Here is a 13107-nt window from a genome sequence, read left to right as displayed (position 1 = left end):
TGCTAATTATTTCACATTTTTTCTGTATCAAGCTACGTTTGCCATCTGCTCATCCAGTCACAAAAAAATAATGGAAAACCTTTTGAATCCGACTGCATTCTCTTAATTACTGGCTCTGTCTCCAGTGGTGTTATTACCCACAGATTGCAAGATCTTGGGCCAAATAATTGATAAAAAGTGAGATTCCTTGGAGTTTGGCTGAGCCATGGTGACACATGCTGAGATCTCAATCTTTCACTTCCTACTGTTGTATATTTTAAGATCCCTATCTTTGAAAAAAATAAATGCCTGAGTCATGCTTCTCTTAATTTTCATATACAGTACTGAAAGTCTGTTTCCCACACTTAGGCCAAGTTCCTACTGTGAATGAGTGTTTCATTTAGATATACTCTGAGTGTAGTCTCTCCAGGGAATTCATATGAAGTTAGAAGTACTTCCGAAAAGCCTGAATGTTTCAGTAAACATGAACTGGGAATTCATTTGTGGCTGTGCATGTGAACTTCCCCAGATGTTTTGCAGTGCCACTGCTTACAGCATTTTAAACAATTACACATCTAAATTCTCAAATGTATCTTTTCTTCTTTTTTTGGATCTACTGATCTTCTCCGTGTATATGTGTGTCATTTTGGTGTGCTTATTTTAAGCCTTGCTCTTTGATTCTTATGGTGCTTGTTACCTCCTGGTACTCATTACTTTATTTGATGAAAAATATGTTCTTTTGGTGAGTTGGTTTATTCAGTCCTAGATTCTTGCTACCAAGCTTCTTCTCACAAATTCTTCTTCTCATCCTGTCTGTACTTTTGCAGATCTTTTGGTAGATTCTACCAAGGAAAATATTTTCTTTTATGATAGTCTCTTTTATTTACAAATGAGCTGAATTGGATTTTGGAGCTATTACTGTAAGGAGACCTACCACAAACCAGAACCATTTCTTTCCAGCATGGAAAAATGTCTCATTTAGCATAACATTTGTAAGTTGCTACCTTGTGACTAAAATGCCATGGCAAGGACTTGAAGCTACAGGGAACAAATGTTTTTTGCAACATTTGATCTTGTACATCAATAATAATATTCTTTTCAGAGGCCTTTTTAAGAGAAGAATTTAGGCTTTTATTTAGCTGGACAAGTGAGAATAAGAGCTGCTTAACACCACCATGATTTTCTCAGGACTACCACTTTTATTGTATTCCCAGTTACTGTTTCGACAGCAAGATGCCATTGATCTTGATTTATCTGCTTAACAAAAAGAACTATCAGTTGAATGGTAATTTTAAGCATGACATTCAGTGGCTGCAACATGAGGCACTGCTAATTAGGTGACTCACTTGAAGCTTTGCTTGAGATACCATTTCTTCTGATTTCTCAAATGCAATTTTAACTTTTTCATTTGAGTACTTTTATTTTCCAGTTTTCTTAATTTATTTATGCTTCAAGGTTTTATTTCATTAGCCTAATTGAAGGATATCTTCTAATCGACAGAAGAATTGATATTTTTAAATTTCTTTTATTTTTGCTGTATGGGTTTTTAAGGATCTCCTCATCTGGGCCAATTTCAAAGCATACACATTTCAGAAAATGTATAAAAGAGCACTTAGTTCTACTGAAATCACTGTTACTATTTAGCTGTTCGCTTTTGTAGGTTTTGTATCCCATGTAGTTACATGAAAGCATCCAATTTCACATACAGAATTTCCTTTGATTGGTATGAAAAATAATTTTATTATTTATTTATTTCAATGCCGTAAGACCATCTGGAACTGAAATTACAGTCCTACAGGATGTAGGATTGTGTGCCCTCAGAGCATGGGAAGATAAAAATCTGTAGAAATGTTATATGAATATTCTCAGAGTATTCAGGTCATTTAGATGTTAAATGAATTCTCATTGAATTATTATCAACACCATAAGACTATGCAGGCAACTTGCACTGTGAAACCAGGCTTTTCCAAGTGGAAGAGGTGGATGTGTGTTATTACTAGTAAATCATATGATTTATGTCATTGATGAAGACTCTATGGTCATTAAAAGGCCCTGAAATATTAATGAAGTATTACATATATTGGAAAGGTTGTTTATGTTTAGACTCCATCTTAGCCCATGTTATGCTTTACTGCTTTTCAAATACAACTGAGGTGTGATTGTTTTTCAAGTCAAACAGTACTTTTCTAATTGCATCATCCAAAATCTGAAGTATTTTAAACACGAAAACTTAGATAAATAATGCTGAAAAATAGCTATGGTAAATAAATTTTAAAGATGAAATATTATATCTGACAGATGGCCAATTTCACACCTGCATATGTCTATTTTCTGTTGATTAGTAATTCAATGGTGTTTCTGAGATTAAGACAATTTAGCATTATAAACTAGTTGTTTGTGACATTTATTTAGGGCTAATGTGTGTATAATTATTATTTTACTGTTGAAAGCTAGATGATAACTTTACTTATCTCTTTAAAGTAATTCAGTATTATCTCCTTGTTAATAATAATCTCCTTATTTTCAGATTTTCAGTAATTTACCTCTTTGATGGAGGCCAGTAAAACTGTGGAAATCACATAATGTGCATGTTTGTAGTCTCTAAATTCAGGCCCAGTCCTTCAAGTAACCTCACTTAGATGACTGTTTAGGAGTCAGTCCATATAGCTTAGTATGAATATCTAAAAGAAAAGGTTGCATTAATACTGAACTACTTGTGATAGAAGCATATTTTCTCCAATTCAAATATTCAGGCAGAATAAAAAAAAAACCAAAAAACCTGAGTATGGCAGGTTCTTGGTATACACTGCAAACACTGCATCATAAAGGTAGACTGATCAATGAATCTATGATTTTTCATTTTTTTTAATCTAAACTTGTTTCCATTATCTTCTTAGGAGGCAGAAAAAGTTATTCTAAGACTGAAAAATACAGTTGCAGAAGAAATTTTATTTAATAGATTCAGAAGAAAAAAAAAATCTGAATAGAAACTATTTTTTCTTTTAATTCAGTTGATTTATCTGAGAAATTAAAGGCACTCAATAGGGACCAGTGTATGAACTCCTGCATTTTTACTGTCTTGAAAGTGATGTGTAATTGCACAACTTCACCTTATGTTTGACAGAGCAAGAAGTTTAATTTCCAGTAGACAATAACATTCAGATAGGGCTATTATTAGTGTCCTGCCCTTGGGCCAGAGCGGTCAATGAAAGTTTGCTCCAACGATGATAACGCAAATTATTTGTATTTAATTAACTGAGTATTTAATACATTACTATATTATTGAGAGTTTTATGAGGGTTTTAATATAATGATAACAATGTCTAAAAGGCTTGTGCTGAGATTCTAATTTTGGCGATGTATAAGAATCAGACAAAAAGAATCCCACATGAGTTTTGGGTCTTTGCACTTCAGGTTCCCTAAGTTTCTAAGCAACACATAGAGATCCATGATATGAAGCAGTTACAACTATGGAATAGTGCATGTTAAAATTTTTTCTTTTGACCTTAGGGCTCCTTTCAATGATGGTACTCTGTACATAGACTCCTAATACTGCAGATCTGGACTTCCTTGTAGCTAACTATTAAAGAAATCACCAGAGCATTACAAAAGTACAAAGGAAGTGAAGGTCAAATCAGTGGCAGGGAATGCCAGCTTGCTTCAGTAATATAAAAGGCTGGCTAAAAGGTATACATGTGATGTACTGAAGAAAAAAGAGGGACTCACACAGTTGAAAAGAAGTAGTGAATTTAAATCTGATGTTTCAACTTTGCTTTTGGCTCTTCTAACATTGAATTCATGAGTATTTCTGCGAAAAAAGATCAGACTATTTTTTAGCAATTGAATTCCCTATCTCACTTTCAGTTTCCTGAAATATTTTTGGACTCTAAACTCCTATTTCTTTATTACAATTTTACATATTTCTGGTAAAAAGTCCCATCCCCACCCCAGTATAAAAAAAAAAGCCAAAAACAAAAAACCCAAGAAACCAAAATAAAACAAATTGGAGTGTGTCCAGAGGATGGCCACTGAGATGGGTAGAGTACTGGAGCGTGTGATGCCCAGGAAGACACTGAAGAGACCTGGATTTGTTCAGCCTGAAGAGGAAGCTAGGAGGACAGCGAGCTAATTACTGTCCTCAGCTGCTTAATGGGCCATTACAGCCAGATGGAGCTAGATTCTTAATGGACGTGCACAGTGGAAGGACAAGAAGAGATAGATGTTGCAGCAAAAGAAATTTCAATTAGACACAAGGAAAAACTCTTTGGGATAAGGTTAGTCAAACACTGGAACAGAGCGACTTGGTTTGCCTGCCTGGTGGATTTTCAAACCTTGAGGGGGCAAGGCCCTGAGAACCTTAATATCACTTGGAAGTTGGCAGTGCTCTGAACTGAGGTAGAGAGGATGTGGCTTCCAACCTGTGCTGCTCTAAGTTGATATACAGTTAATTACTGACTTCACATGTCTTGCCCAGACATTGATGCATCCTAGGCTTGATCTATTACCTCTTCCAATGGTTACATAATTTTTTTTATACACCCTTTGTATTTAGAATTACCTCCTTAAATCTGTTTGTCACCTCCCCACTCTGTTCAAATGATTTTGAAATCTTATTCCTATATGACCAGAAGGAGGAAGTGGAAAAAAAAAATGCAAAAAATTTAACCTTCAGAGTACCAGGGTACACAATCTAGTCTATAATTGTTCTTTCCCATTCTGTAGGTTTTGCCAACTATTTGGTTCTTTGCTATATCATGCTCAGCTTGGCTTTGTACCATTTTTACTTGTTCTTATGGGGCTCTGAGATTTTTAGTGAGATCTCTTATAGAGCAAAGTGAAAGAAGAGAGAGAAAAGAAAGACAAAGTAGAAGAATGGTGATAGATAGGCCTGGCAGTTTTGGATTAGTATGATTTGACTGAGGCTGCTGAACTCCAGTGACACCTGCATTGGCTCCAGGGGAGTTTGGATCAAGACTGGTGCACATGGCCTTAAGTTTTGTATTTCATAGCATTCTCGTGCTCAATTTTTTTATCACCAGCCTTAACTCTCCTTGGTGTTTTTCATAAAGATGCAGCAATGTGGTTAGGGGGTGTTAAGTTTTCTTTACCTTGCTTGTGAGGAACATGACTCACTTAAGCCTTTGAATGTCAAACACTGGAAAATGAGTTTTAAAATGCAGAGAAAAACATGTAAATTTGCTCTTTATAAGCACATCTTCATGTCTTTTTTAGAATTATTCAAGATGCTTGGACTCTCCACTTTGATACTGTTCATTTGAAATGTGTATCAGAAGTGTGCTAAAGCACATCCATTTTATTACTGTGTTTATGACTGTTTCTCTGGAAAGAGAATATTTGTGTTAAGATCACCAAGAGAAACATCAGCTTTTCTCTTTCTTTCTTTCTTTCTTGAGTGGTTTATATTTTGCTTTTATTGCCTCAGTTATTTTTGTTTGCCTATGAAAATGTTGGATTGTCTGGCCTCATAATTCTTTTCTGAAATCTCTTCTGGCTTGGTTAATGCATGTGTAATGTAAAAACTCCATATGGACAAGGATCTAATGTGCAAGTACAGTGAATAGGTTCTGTCATTGCTCTGAGCATGGACCTTATATTTTTATCTGGGGAAAATAATGGACTCTTACTGGTTGCTTTATTCATTTGGTTGTATGTCAGTTCCTTTGCTTTAAAGGGTACAAAGTTTGCTGCCAGGTTGGTTGATTTTCTTCTCCTTTAGGCTCATTCTGTTTTGATAATGGAAACAGAATTCTGTATTCTGTATTCTATTTTTATTTAATGTTCTTTCAGTATCTACCCTTCTCAGAGCTACTCTGTCCCCTTGCTCTGTCTTCCCCAGAATAGCCCAGCCTGTAGTCTCTCATAGGCAGCTGTTTTTTCTGTTTTATTTTTCCTATTCTCCAAAACTACTAGGTATTTGTTTTTCCTAACCCTAGGGCCTGATCTTGGGCAGTAAAAGGCTTTTTGTTATGAAGACCACAGTTAAAAGGAAAGATTCAAGAAAACTGCAATTGCAAATGCAGGAGAATCTCATTTGAAGAGTGCTCATACTGCAAGTGATCATCAGTGAGAGGCAGGCAGGAGTGAGAGCTCTTACACTCAGCTAGAAATGCTTGTAGGAATAGTTCCAGAGGGATGAAACACATCTATTGGCTGTATCCGCAAGAGCTCTAAACATTTGTTGTTACATTGTCTAGTAATTTTTTCAGTGATTAAATGACTGCTGGTAATTGTTTTTATGTGTAAATACTGGTGTTCAGAAGAAGAAGAAAAGTTTCAAGATAGACAGATACGTATGCATAGGCACACGTTTAAATGTGTTTATGAATATAACTGCATGCTCTTTTAATTGCATAATTTGAAACTGTTTGTGTTTATTTCTTTTATGACTGCTCATGGAAATGGGCCCAAGTAATATCTAAATCCAAATACTGTTGCTTTCTCTCCCCATTGTACTATTGTAAGCACCTTAAAAAATGTCATTTTGGTGTGGTGTCGGTTTGATTATTTTTGCCTCTTCATAGTTTCAAACTAAAGGTTGTAGGAAGCACCTCAATCATTTGAGTCAAGAAAATACTGCTGCCCTAAACTAGGCCAGTAGCATTCTTAGAAATACAAAAAAGATGTAAGAGTGTAAGTATTTTGTTGTATCTGGCAGTCAAAATGTTCAGGTCCTGCAGTGCCTGCAGTGCATTCAGTGTGGGGCAGTTATAACTTTAAGATAGGACTGACTTGGAAAGACTCCAGAGGAAAACAGCAAAGGTGAGAGAAGTATTAGCAACGTGAATGTGAGGAAAACTTGAAAGTTTATAAACAAAAAACCAAAACATGAAGGAAACATCGACCATCTGAATTGGGTTTTTGGGTTTTTTTTTCCCCTATGTGCATTAAAAACGTTATTCTCTATCTGCATAGTCAAAAAGAATGCCTGTTTGGGCTATGTAGGAAAAATCTGTCCAACTGCAAAGGTAGCCCTGTTCAGGTAAATTATCTCTGCTGATAAACTGTATTCCCTGTCATCAGAGGTTTAAAAGAACATTGTAGAAAAATTTCTTTGGGCAAAGTTCAAATGGAGTTGACAGAAGAAACGACTGACTGTTTTATGTAGTTGTCTCTCAATGCCTTAACTACAGGAGTGACTGAAAAGGAGCAGGAAATCTTCACAGGTTTTGAGTGAGCATCAGTGTGGAACAAAGAGGGTTACTGTGAATGGGAGAAGCTTGGTGAACGTGATAAAATCATGCAGTTTATGCTATAGGTCTGCCATGCCTATATTTTAGCTGGTGGTATTTTGCAGTGGTGAGATATCAACAGGAGGAAAAAGCTACAGGTAAAGACAAAAGGAGTAGGAGAAAAAATAGATATGTAATGAGAGATTGGAATGCATAGTTTATTAACATTATTGTAGCCATGTGTAGATACAAACATTAGGTTAAAATCCTGGAAATTATTAGAAGTCACAGAGTTTAGCCTTAAATTATACCTTGATTTTCAGCTGCACTAAATCTCAATATAATGAATGGCTACTCTATGTCTCTTGAAGTGTTGCAGGAATCCATTTCACAGATATCAGTAAAATGATGTAAAGAGACACTGATAAAGTAGCATCAGGAAGATTTGCATTTCTTGCTATTAGAACCAAAATCTAAAGCACTTTCTTCTGAATTTCCTCACTAGAACTGGATATTTTAAAATTGTTGTTATATTTATTATTAATAGTAACAATTATTAGTATAATTATCATAAATATAATTATTTCCATTACTATATTTTTCTCGATTGTTATTATTATTACTTGTGTAAATCAAAAGAAAAAAAGTAAACAGGATTATTTTCTGTCAGGCCAGCCATTTCTCTGTGAAACAAAAGTAATTTCCAGTTTTCCTCTGACATTTAGTCTTAGTACACTATAAAACTTGCATGGCTATTTTGAATGGTAATTTATTCATAATGGCTATATTGTATCTTTCTTCTGGCCTATATGTTGTTTTCTTTATTGCAGCTCATTATAGTATTTTTATTGTTCTCGAACCAACCATACAAGAAAAGTAGGTTCAAAGCAAGAAAAGATAAACATGTTTAGCAGAATAATTTGTCTTCAGTCTAATTAAAACTCAATGTTGAACTCAGCCTTTTGGAGAAAGAGTGCTAGTATTTACAAATCTGGGTTTATTGTCTTTGGTTTTACTCACCATTTAAGATAGACAAGAAAAACTATTAAAATAAAATAAATTTCATGTTATTTGGAGAAAAAATAAAGAGCTTGTGTCTTCATGATAAATTTGTTTTTTTCAAAGGATCTGTCATGTAACCTATTTTGTCAACAAGTTCTTGTATCTGGGAAGATTATTTCTGTTGTCTAGACAATTTCAAAATGATAGAGTGAGATTAATAATGTAAGTACAGGTTTTTCTTGTTCTATTGATTTATTTAGTCCCAAATCTCTGAAGACTCACCCATTTTAGTTTTTTTTTTTTTTTAACTTTTAGAGCAATGACAAAGAAATCACTCACACAAATGAGTGTTTAGCTAGAACAAGCATCTTTGTTAAGTGCAGCTGATTAGCAAGATATTATAACAAGAAATAACATCTCTGTGAAATTATCGTTATTTTACTTTAGGTGAATCAGATCTGTAGAGGAATAATTAATTTCTAGGAACTGTGAGAACGGGAGGCTTTGGAAATAGCTTTGTCTGAACTAGGATAATGTCTCTGTTCCTATTTATCACAATGCACAGTAGCTTAAGCACTTTAACTGCAGACATCATTTCATCCAACATGGACAAACAAAAATTACTTGTGTGAAGCTGAGATTTCACAGTTCCCTTAGGCAAATCCACAGGCTGGACAGTCCTTAAAAGAGCAGTATTGGTCTTTTGGTCTGTCTGTTTTTGGCCTCATGTTCCCTCTTCCCTTGTGTCACACATTGTCTCTGTTATAATTGTTGTAAGACTTGAATCAGGGGACTGATTTTTTGTGTTTTGGGGTGGATATGGAGTGGATATGAATATGGATATGGAGTTGCATATAGGTTGACAGACAGTGTTCTCATTGAAAATAGGCAAAGTGCATACTGCTATGCCAGGATGAGTATGCTCAGCAGACTGAGGAGGGTGTTATTTCGCTTGGGTGCTGGTGAGGCTTCATCTGGAACAGTGTATTCAGCAGCTGGGTCTCCCAGCTTCCATAACTATAGGGAGAAATTGGAAGAAATCTAGCAGACAGCACTCTGGTCAGAGTGGTTGAAGGAGATGGGCTCAGGTAGTCTGTTGAGGTGAAGATCCATGGTGTACTGCCACCAATTTGAAGGAGAGTTGCAGGCAGGATGGAGGCTAAGGCTTTTTGAGCCTCTGGGTGCTTTAACAAGGAAGAATGGCCACAGAGTAGGACCCTACAAGATTGTAGCACTGGAGCAGGCTGCCCACTGAGGCTGTGGAATCTCCATCCTTGGTGGCTTTCAGGATTTAACAAACAAAGTCTCAGATGAGCTTAGTTCATGCTGGGGACAACCCTGCTTGCTGGGAGACCTTCAGAAGTCACTTGCAATGAACAGCTCTCTCCTTAATGTTATTGTGAAATTCTAGCATAAGTCTAAGACCTCCTAAAACACCAAAAACCAACCAAACAAACAAAAAAAAGGAATGGGTGCTTACAAAATGTGATTTATTGATTTATCTCATGCTAATCTAGTTCTATGAGGTAGGTTAAGTGGTTATTACTTTGCTTGCCACTAATTGGTAAGTCTCTTAACACTAGTGCTGAGACACTCAACCTTAAGTGAGGTGCATCTCAGCCTAAACAATGTCATTTCACCTATGGAACTTTTTATGTTGTTGTGTCCTTCATTGCTGTCATCTGAACTCAGAACTGAAATTTAAACTAGAGAATTTTCAAATTAGTAGAGGTGTTTAGTAACAAGCTATCCTCCAGAGAGATCTTTTCTACGAAGATACAGCAACTTCCTTACAGAGAAAAGAAGTTAAAATAAGATTCAAGGCACATCTTCTTTACAGGATTTTAAGATTTCTGTATAGTGTAAAAGCACAAATATTTTAGTGTGACATGCATGTTGCTTGTAAAATTAAGACATGCAATCTTCCAACAATTGCCATGGAATTTACAGATCTAAATAGTCAATTCTTTCTCTGTGTGTGTTTCCACTCACAGACACACAGACACAGCCTCTGTGGGAAACACTGCTCTGTACAACCTCCCTGTCATGTTCTTCTCAAAGTGGTTCTGTGTCACTGGATGGGTATGTGTCAAGCACAACAAAAAGGGTACCCAGTCCTCCTCAGCAGCAGCAAACTACAGTGGGGAGATTAATAAAGAGAGGCTTACTGGTGTATCATCCACAAAGTTTGCTTCTTACCAGTGTAGAAAGAGAGGTGGTGTTGTCAGACTGAAATGATTCCCAGCCTCTGGAAGGCACACACTGGTGAATTAAAATCCCCCCATGAGCTCATCCCAGCCATGCTGAGGTAGGAGAAGAAACACCTGGCTTTCCTATAAACATGGAACCTTAAACAAAAATATCAAAATCCTATTTAACCACTGCTATTTCACATCTTTGCTGGTGACAGAGACAGTGGAATTGAATGCACCCTTGGCAAGTTTGCAGATGACACCAAACTGTCAGCATGCTAGAGGAAAGGGATGGCATCCAGAGGGACCTTGACAGGCCAAGAAGTGGGCTCATCCAGACTGCATGAAGGCCAAGTGCAAGGTTCTGCACCTGAGTTGAGGCAATCTCATGCACCAATACAGGTTGGGAGAAGAAAGCATTGAGGGCAGCCCTAAGGAGAAGGACTTGGTGATGGTGGTGGACCAGAAGCTTATCATGGGGCATCAGTGTGTGCTTGCAGCCCAGAAAGCCAACTGGGTCCTGGACTGTATCCAAAGAACAATCAGCCAGTCAAAGGAGGTGATTCTTCCCCTCTGCTCTGCTTTTGTGAGGGCCCACCTGGAGTACTGTGTCCAGTTCTGGAGTCCCCAGCACAAGAAGGACACAGAGCTCCTTGAGTGTGTCCAGAGGAGAGCCACTAAAATGATCAGAGGGCTGGAGCACCTCCCAAATGAAGCCAGGCTGAAGAAGTTGGGGTTGTTCAGCCTGGAGAAGAGGAGTCTCTGAGGTGACCTTATAGCAACCTTGCAATATCTGAAGGGGGCCTACAAGAAAGCTGGAGTAGGGCTTTTTACATGGGTGTATAGTGAGGGGACATGGTGCAATGAATTGAACCTTGAGGAAGGGAGATTTTGGTTAGACATTAGGAAGAAATTTAATTTGAGGTTGGTGAGACACTGGCACAGGTTGCCCAGGGAAGCTGTGACAACCCCTTCCCTGGAAATGTTCAAGGCCAGGTTGGATGGAGCCTTGAGCAACCTGGTCTGGTAAGAGGTGTCCTTGCCCTTGCAGGGGGGTTAGAACTAGATGGTCTTTAAGTTCCTTTCCAACCCTAGCCATTCTATGATATAAAAAGTCCAAAAAAGCAGTGATCTGGCAGGGATACTGCTGACACCTAGCTAGCTTTTGGACAACTTTCTGGCACCAGTCATAGCTCACAAGCCTTATTTTGCAGTTAATCTATTCTGCTGCAGATATGCAGCATTGGCACTAATTTATCTTATTGAGGCAAAGAGTGAATATAATTATAATTATATTTGTGGTGGGGAACTTTAGAAGATGGTGTTTAGAGCAGCAAAAAATGTCAGTCAGATTCTTCAGATTTTAACAAACTAGTGAAGCAGTTATTAGCAGGACATAGAGGATCAGTGAAAAGTCAGAAGTTCAGAAATCCAAGTCTTGGCTCGTTCTTCCTTATCAATTGGGATAATAAACTGCACAGAGACGGGCAGCTCCTCTCAGTAAAACCTCAGAAAGTCTTTGAAATAAAAGTAAAAAAAAAATAAATCTTATGAGCTGCTTCCTCTGCATCTCTTCAGATTGTGGCAATTGCTTTTTTCATCCAGTGGTGAAAGAAACAAGCCTTTCATGTTGGTTTTTTTTTTGTTTGTTTGTTTTGTTTTGTTTTGTTTTGTTTTGTTTTGTTTTGTTTTGTTTTGTTTTGTTTTTTTTCCTCAAGCTTGCCCCTGGGGTGTTGTTCTCAGTTTCTCAGACCTGCTGGGGACACTAGTGAATCTATCAATTTATTTCAACTACATTTTTTATGTTGATCATCTGCATCAAAAATTGGTTTTTATCATGCAACCTTATGCTGTATTAAAAGTTTTGAGCAGCAGAGTTGCCTGAATAAACAAGTTTTTCTCATTCCTCTCCCCCATGCATGCTACAGCCTCCAAAATTATAATTAATGTTTCTGAAAATATGAAAAAGCAGGGTCAAGTACCATTGCAACAGTGGGTTACTGAGAGACAGCCTCTTACCTGTATGGAGAAAGTACTTCTAAATAATATGTCACAGTGGTGCTATGAAGGTCAATCTACTTAGTGTCTGTGTTTTGTATTCTGTAAAGTCTAATTTCTTGTTTGTCATTCAAGGCCAGAGATAATTTCAGCAGCTTTTGAATTGGATTTTATATAACAAGGCATGTTAAACTGATTTTTATATTGATTGCATATAAAAATGTATTGTATCTATGCCTGTATATATATATTTGCTTCAGCATAGTTGTTGCTGTTAGAGATGTAATTTTTCAACTGAGTGTTAAAATGGAGATTTCAGAGATTTGTGCTTTAAAATATACTGTGTTGTCTTGTTCTAGTACGACTTTTAACAGTGCATCAGAAATATCTGCCAACTTGACTACATTCCCTGTGATTTCAATTGATTCTGGTATTTGGATTCTAAACAATAGCTTTGTTCTACAGCTTGATGCTAATATCTGAAGCAGCTCTGTCTCAAGGGATGCTTTAAAATATTTCCTCAGTATGTGTCCGTATTTGTACATTCTGCAAAACAGTTTTTAAGACAGCCATCTTCCAAATAATGGTGTGTGAAAAAAATACATTTAGAGACCTGTTTGTTATGATGGAGTTTTATTTCCTTCATTTCTATACTTGAACATTTTTTGGAGTATAACTGCACATTTACATTATCTGTTTGACTTACTCCTCTTGCCTGGGAGGACTTAGAGGTCTTTTATAAGAAA

General features: G+C 36.8%; 1 protein-coding gene across 11 annotated transcripts in view; it reads left to right on the top strand.

Moving 5' to 3' along the window:
- The window catches only part of DLGAP2 (DLG associated protein 2), a 359052-nt gene that overhangs the window by 124672 nt on the left and 221273 nt on the right, over positions 1–13107 (top strand). The gene's annotated exons all lie outside the window — the stretch shown is intronic.

This window comes from Heliangelus exortis, chromosome 3 (assembly GCF_036169615.1).
Source record: "Heliangelus exortis chromosome 3, bHelExo1.hap1, whole genome shotgun sequence".
NCBI classification, from domain to species: Eukaryota; Metazoa; Chordata; class Aves; order Apodiformes; family Trochilidae; genus Heliangelus; species Heliangelus exortis.
This window is presented reverse-complemented; position numbering and strand designations above follow the sequence as displayed.